This window comes from Xenopus tropicalis, chromosome 10 (assembly GCF_000004195.4).
Source record: "Xenopus tropicalis strain Nigerian chromosome 10, UCB_Xtro_10.0, whole genome shotgun sequence".
NCBI classification, from domain to species: Eukaryota; Metazoa; Chordata; class Amphibia; order Anura; family Pipidae; genus Xenopus; species Xenopus tropicalis.
The window spans coordinates 33,450,062-33,457,894 of NC_030686.2; positions in this window are offsets into that span (position 1 = coordinate 33,450,062).

Here is a 7,833-nt window from a genome sequence, read left to right on the forward strand (position 1 = left end):
AGGCTGAGTTATACAGGGAACTCTGAGTATCACTCATGTATTATAAGGGATAATGTACCCCCTACTGTAAATAATAAGGATATTAGAAGTCACTGAGGAGTTCTGTGACCATATAAAGGCACAAGGCTGCAGGCTGAGTTATACAGGGAACTCTGAGTATCACTCATGTATTATAAGGGATAATGTACCCCCTACTGTAAATAATAAGGATATTAGAAGTCACTGAGGAGTTCTGTGCCCATATAAAGGCACAAGGCAGCAGGCTGAGTTATACAGGGAACTGTGGCCGTATTAAGACAAAGATGTAGGACTTTATATGTGGCTGCTGTAGCCCATAGACTGGTAGATGAATAGCCAACCTTCAGAAAGAAAATATTTGTTTTTTTTACATTGTTTCTCTGAGGGAAAAAGAAATGATCGCTACATACACATATATTTAAAGAAGCTGAAATTGTTTCCTGGAGGCACATTTATCAAGCAGGTTGTGTAGATGACACCAGTTCATCCCCAGAGATTAGACTCAATGGAACATTTCACCTTCTGTACAAGAAAGGCTGAGCGGAAGCAGCAGAGTCAAAGCCTTTTCTGCCCAGTGAGATTTGGATGACAGACAGAATCAATACCTTCTGCAAAAGTGTCTGATTTAAAAATGAATGTTTCTTTTTCTTAAGGTCTCAATGTAGGATAGATGCAGGTCTCTGCCCAAAAAGAAATGCATAGACCAACGTTGGCCTCATAAATGCAGATCGGCCAAATGTATTTATGAAGGGTGGCACATAGGAGTCCCCCCTCTGGGTACCCCACTGGGTACAGGTTGCAACAGAGCACTGCACTTACCCCTATGGCAGCAGTAAGGACCAGGCTGCTTTGCCCCCACTGCCACTGTACTCTGCACTTATGCACCCCCTTAGTGCTCCTGGGGTGCCTGCAGATGACCCCCCAGTCTATTAGATAGAGCGAGGGAGGCAATGTACGTGCGCATGTATTACAATGCCTATGAAAAAGCAAGAGGACTGGGCCGCATCCTGAGATACATTATTAATCTGGTTAAGTGAGGATGGTATTGCTATTAATGTATTAAAGTGTTTACATCATTGTGCTGAATCATATGCTTTGCTTGCAGCCCTGGAACCCACAGCCTCGTTTATTTACATCGCTTATTAAAGTCATTTTTTAACAGCTTGAACATCGGCACATTTACACAACCCGGCAAAAATTAAAGACAATTGTATTACAGTCTGGGAGGGAAGAACAGGCAAGCTCCTATAATAACCCTCTAGAAAACGAGAAACCATTAGAAAATACTGCTTTTAAGCAGCACAGACCCTCTCAGTGTTTACTAACCCCCTCCCCTAAGTACTGAATCTGGGGCTGAGATGCATGAAGCTACAGGAACCATTACTTTCTACCATTCAGTGTGCAGCCTTTTTGCAATTTGCTATTCAGGAACACAGAGGAATGGAAGGTCCCTGGGCTCTTTATATGAATTTGCAATTAGTGAAATGCAAATTATTTACTGTTTTACTGTTTTGATGAGATCCATTGTGAGTATCAGACTAGCAGGTTCCTGCCAATGAACCATTCTTAATTACTTCCCCCACCCCAAAAAATACCCTTGGGTTTCAGCTCTGGGAATCTTGTCCTTCACTTACCTTTTATTCCATATCTTTATTAGCACTGTATATCAGGGCCCATTGCAGAGACACATAGCCGGACGTCTGATTAAAAGGCAATATATTCCTATTAGCGCAGTTGTGCATCACTGAGTGCAAGTGGTAAGTGACTATGATAATCACAAACCAATCATTCCTGTGCCGACTTACAGCAGGGAGTCAATTATAGGAGATGCTGAGAGGAAGGGAGAAGGGTAAATTATACACAATGGACACTCAACTGTTATAGTTCAATGAAGTACAACTAAATACTAACTTTCCTGCTGAATTGTGCTTAGTACAGGGGAATCCCTATGCTGCCATAGTTTTATGGTATCTCTCTGTACAGGCTATGAGCAAACTTAGGGGGCTGTTCCTGCTGAATTGTGCTTAGTACAGGGGAATACCTATGCTGCCATAGTTTTATGGTATCTCTCTGTACAGGCTATGAGCAAACTTAGGGGGCTGTTCCTGCTGAATTGTGCTTAGTACAGGGGAATCCCTATGCTGCCATAGTTTGATGGTATCTCTCTGTACAGGCTATGAGCAAATTTAGGGGGCTGTTCCTGCTGAATTGTACTTAGTACAGGTGAATACTTATGCTGCCATAGTTATATGGTATCCCTCTGAGATAAAGGGTAAATGGCCCCGCATATTTTCTTTTTGACTATTGCTCTGGCCCTGCCTGTACATTGAGGCTAAGTAAATACAATTTTTCCCCTTCCATAGCAACATGTTTTCCGGATCTAAATGAACACTTTCTGTTCTATTCTGACACTGCCCCTTGAACACAAAGAGGATCTTTGGATTTTATTAAATCAATATGTTTGCCTCCATAGCGCATTAGTAATAGACAAGCACCCATTGTTGCTGCACTTTTCCTCCAGAAAAATGCTTTACTTAGCAAGATCTGCTTGCCATTTATTTGTGAAGTTACTGAAACCCCAGCGGCTCAGGAGTTTGTTAATAATACTCTGCTTTCTGTTCTGAGTTCTAATGGGCTCTAATTCCCACAAGCACTGACTTGGCTGCACCACAAAGAGCAGGTGAAACACTTTATAAAAAGCTGCAATGTGTATGTGCAGTATCAGTCTTAAGGTGGCCATACATGGTAAGATCCACTCATTTAGTGAGGTCACCAATTAGCTAAATAGATCAAATTACAGCAGTGGGCATCAAATGGGTCGGATCACATCAATAAGCAGATACAGTCCCAAATCCAATGGAAAAATCAAACCCGCCCGATCGAGATCTGCCCAGTTTTAGGCCAGTAAGGGTTATCCATACATGGAGAGATCTGAATCCGCCTGAAGGACCCGAATCAGCAGCTGAAATCTGTCTGTGTATAGTGACTGTTATTGTGCCCGGGGCTTATTTGTGCCCTGGGTACCCCTGGAACTATAGCAGGGCGACTGTTACCCCAATGTTTCTATATATCTGTAACCTTGTTATGGGCTAAGGGGGCCCAGCCTGAAGGCCAGTTAGGGGGAGATTTGGGGTGAGTGCTTATTTGTGCCCTGGGTACCCCTGGAACTATAGCAGGGTGACTGTTACCCCAATGTTTCTATATATCTGTAACCTTGTTATGGGCTAAGGGGCCCAGCCTGAAGGCCAGTTAGGGGGAGATTTGGGGTGAGTGCTTATTTGTGCCCTGGGTACCCCTGGAACTATAGCAGGGTGACTGTTACCCCAATGTTTCTATATACCTGTAACCTTGTTATGAGCTAAGGGGGCCCAGCCTGAAGGCCAGTTAGGGGGGATTTGGGGTGAGTGCTTATTTGTGCCCTGGGTACCCCTGGAACTATAGCAGGGTGACTGTTACCCCAATGTTTCTATATATCTGTAACCTTGTTATGAGCTAAGGGGGCCCAGCCTGAAGGCCAGTTAGGGGGGATTTGGGGTGAGTTCTTATTTGTGCCCTGGGTACCCCTGGAACTATAGCAGGGTGACTGTTACCCCAATGTTTCTATATATCTGTAACCTTGTTATGGGCTAAGGGGGCCCAGCCTGAAGGCCAGTTAGGGGGAGATTTGGGGTGAGTGCTTATTTGGCACTAGGGTCTTCTATGGAACAGACTGCATTTCTTTCTGGGAAAAATGATCTACTAGATACTAGTTACATTAGACGCTAATAAGACTAACAGCTGGTTCGTGCCATTACCTTAGTGAACAAATGCATCTGTTTAAAATCCCTTTAAACAGGGATTAAAGTAATTCTGGCAGGGGACGTGTTATTGGGTTAGCTTCTGACATGCCATAGACAGTATTGATGTAAAGGTACATGCCTTTCTATCTGCGCACAGGAATCTTGAGTGATTGTACAAGAACAAGCTGCTCTATAGATATACATTCATTCATTTGGAAGTTGAAACACTCTATACTGGGTTCCAGTCTGTCCCCAAAGCAAGATCAGAGGTAAAGTAATCTAAGATCATTGTATTAAATGCCAAGCATTAGCGATGAGCGAATCTGTCCCGTTTCAGTTTGCCGAAAAATTTGCGAACCTTTCACAAGATGGCCCGCGACTATTCTTTTGTTGCCTGCGACTATTCTTTTGACGCAGGTGACAATTTTTGGACACGCGGTGAATTTTTCAGCGGCAAATTTTTTCATCCGTTTTGCGAAACAATCCGCCAGTGGTGAAACGCAGATGTTTGCCGCGAATCCATGCCTGCCGAAACATTTCGCCCATCACTACCATGCATCAGTTGGAGTAGTAGTAGATTGGCCTAGAACAGGGGTGTCGAACTCAATCAGAGAAGGGGCCAAAATCTAAAATCCAGCCTAAATCGCGGGCCGAATGGTTTACTGAACAGTCATAAACTGACAATTGCCTCATACACAGTACCCCCATAGACAGTAGCCCCCACACACAGTGCCCCCAATTGCCTCATACACAGTACCCCCCATAGACAGTAGCCCCCACACAAAGTGCCCCCAATTGCCTCATACACAGTACCCCCCATAGACAGTAGCCCCCACACACAGTGCCCCCATACAAAGTACCCCCAATTGCCCCCATAAACAGTGCCCCCAAAAATAAGTACCCCCAATTGCCTCATCATACACAGTACCCCCCATAGACAGTAGCCAGCCCCCACACACAGAGCCCCAACAGACCAGTGATGTCGGCGGCTCCTTCTCTCTTATGCCGCAGCAACAGGCACTACTATAAGGTTGCGCCTCGTCACTGACGTGTGATGTCATACGCACGGGCGCAACCTTATAAAAGGGCCTGTTGCCGCGGCATAAGAGAGAAGGAGCCACTGGCGCTGGCGAAGACTTAGGGAGCGACGGTACTGCGCATGCGTAATAGATTGGCCGGCGAGATCACAAGCCTCCTATTACAGCGCGGTGCGGGCCACATTGCAAGGCCTGGCGGCCCGGATTTGGCCCGCGGGCCTTGTGTTTGACATGAGTGGCCTAGAACATAATATTTGTAATTGGATAGAGAACTGGCTGAAGGATAGATTACACAGAGTGGGGGTAAATGGAACATTTTCTAATTGGACCAATGTGGTTAGTGGAGTACCGCAGGGGTCAGTCCTTGGTCCTTTGCTTTTTAACTTGTTTATTAATGACCTGGAGGTGGGCATAGAGAGTACTGTTTCTATTTTTGCCGATGACACTAAATTGTGCAAAACTATAAGTTCCATGCAGGATGCTGCCGCTTTGCAGAGCGATTTGACAAAATTGGAAAACTGGGCAGCAAACTGGAAAATGAGGTTCAATGTTAAAAAGTGCAAAGTTATGCTCTTTGGTAGAAATAATATAAATGTGAACTATCTACTGAATGGTAGTGTGTTGGGGGTATTAATGGAGAAGGATCTAGGGGTTTTTGTAGATAACAAGTTGTCTAATTCCAGGCAGTGTCATTCTGTGGCACTAAAGCAAATAAAGTGCTGTCTTGTATAAAAAGGGCATTGACTCAAGGGATGAGAACATAATTTTGCCCCTTTATAGGTCCCTGGTAAGGCCTCACCGTGAGTATGCAGTGCAGTTTTGGGCTCCAGTCCTTAAGAAGGATATTAATGAGCTGGAGAGAGTGCAGAGACTGCAACTAAACTGGTAAAGGGGATGGAAGGGTTAAACTATGAGGTTAGACTGTCAGGTTTGCGAGGGCACATGATTACTCTGTACAAGTACATTAGAGGGGATTATAGGCAGTTGGGGGGTGTTCTTTTTTCCCATAAAAACAATCAGCGCACCAGAGGTCACCCCTTTAGATTAGAGGAACAGAGCTTCCATTTGAAGCAGCGTAGGTGGTTTTTCACGGTGAGGGCAGTGAGGTTGGGGAATGCCCTTCCTAGAGATGTGGTAATGGCAGATTCTGTTAATGCCTTTAAGAGGGACCTGGATGAGTTATTGAACAAGCAGAATATCCAAGGCTATTGTGATACTAATATCTACAGTTAGTATTAGTGGTTGTGTACTGTATATAGTTTATGTGAGTGTATAGATTGGTAGGTGGGGGTTGTGTGGGTGCTGGGTTTACTTGGATGGGTTGAACTTGATGGACTCTGGTCTTTTTTCAACCCTATGTAACTATGTAACTAGTGTAAAGAATGTTTCCATGGTTTGGGCCCCTGGTATATTCAATTTAAGTATGCTATAAAATATCCTATCCTTAGCAACTTTCCAGCCGGTCTTTTTATTTAATAGTTTTTTTAATTATTTGCCTTCCTTTTCTATGTCTTCCCACCTTTTTCCAAAAAACTATTGCTCTTTGAGCTTACTTTTTATCCCTTTTCTTTCTGTTCGGTCCTTCCCCTATTCATATTCCAGTCTAATTGAAACCACTGCCTGGCTGCTAAGGCAAGATCTTTGGGCCCCTAAACTTAAGCAGCTTATGCAACTTATGAGAAAACTTTCATATCAAGTAATGACAGCACAGAGCAGGGGCAGGTAGGTGAGAATGGGTTAAACTTAGGGCAAACTCCATTGACCCCCTATAAACTGAATGACGTATTAGCACATTAATCAATGGAACTCTTATTGAACTGCTTATAAAAGAGTAACATCAGCTGTTTATATTGCACACACAAGGGGCATGGCCAACATTTTGGCACTGCGCACTTATGTTCATTGGGGCCCCATATAAGTAATTTGTGCGGGGCCCCAAAATTTCTGATGGCAGCCCTGCATGCCCCACACCTAGTATCATCTGACTCCCAGCAACAATGTTCAATCATCTAGTGCAACCTTCCCAGAAGAGTAGGAGCTGTTATAGCAGCAAACGGAGGGCACAGATAAACAAGGGGAAAATGATATGTTCCTGTTTGGAACTGTTCGGAAGTAAATAAAAAATAAAATAAGACCTTTGTGTTGAGTTATTGATACACTAGCATTTAATGCAATTGTTACCACCTGTACCTCACTCTAAGTCAACAATGCTTTCCTCGCTGACTTTCTAAAGAAACCTGTTTGTCCACATTGAGAGCTACTGGGTGGCAGGTGGATTTAGGGTACAAAACAGACTGCTGAACAATCGGCTCCATATGATATTTATGTATTTTGCTTTAGGAACATTTCATCTGTCTCAGCAAGTCACGAAATGAAAGACTCAAACAATAAGGTAAGTGGTATTAGAACATATTTCCTCCTCGCATGATTTCACCTATTGTATCAGCGTGGGGAACGTGCAGACGATCTGGGTGCAACTGCCCAGACCTCCGTAATCTGAACTGGAATATTAGGTACAGATAGTTGACCAAATTGTTTGTATTGTGTGAAAACTTTTCAGTGATATAAATGGATTAACTTCTTAACCTTACTTGACTCTCATATGTCCCCTTTTGTATATTACAAGCGCTACAAGTTATATTGCTAGATAAGCTGTATATACAGTGAGGAACATAAGTATTTGAACACCCTGCGATTTTGCAAGTTCTCCCACTTAGAAATCATGGAGGGGTCTGAAATTCACATTGTAGGTGCATTCCCACTGTGAGAAACAGCATTTAAAAATAAAATTCAGGAAATCACATTGTATGATTTTTAAAGAATGTATTTGTATTGCACTGCTGAACTCCAGGCAATCAGCATGAATTCTGTCTCTCAGAGACCTGTTACTCTGCCTTTAGAAAGTCCACCTCTACTCCAATCAGTAATCTAAATTAGTAGCACCTGAGCTCTTTAAAGACACCTGTCCACCCCACAGACAGTCAGACTCCAACTACTAC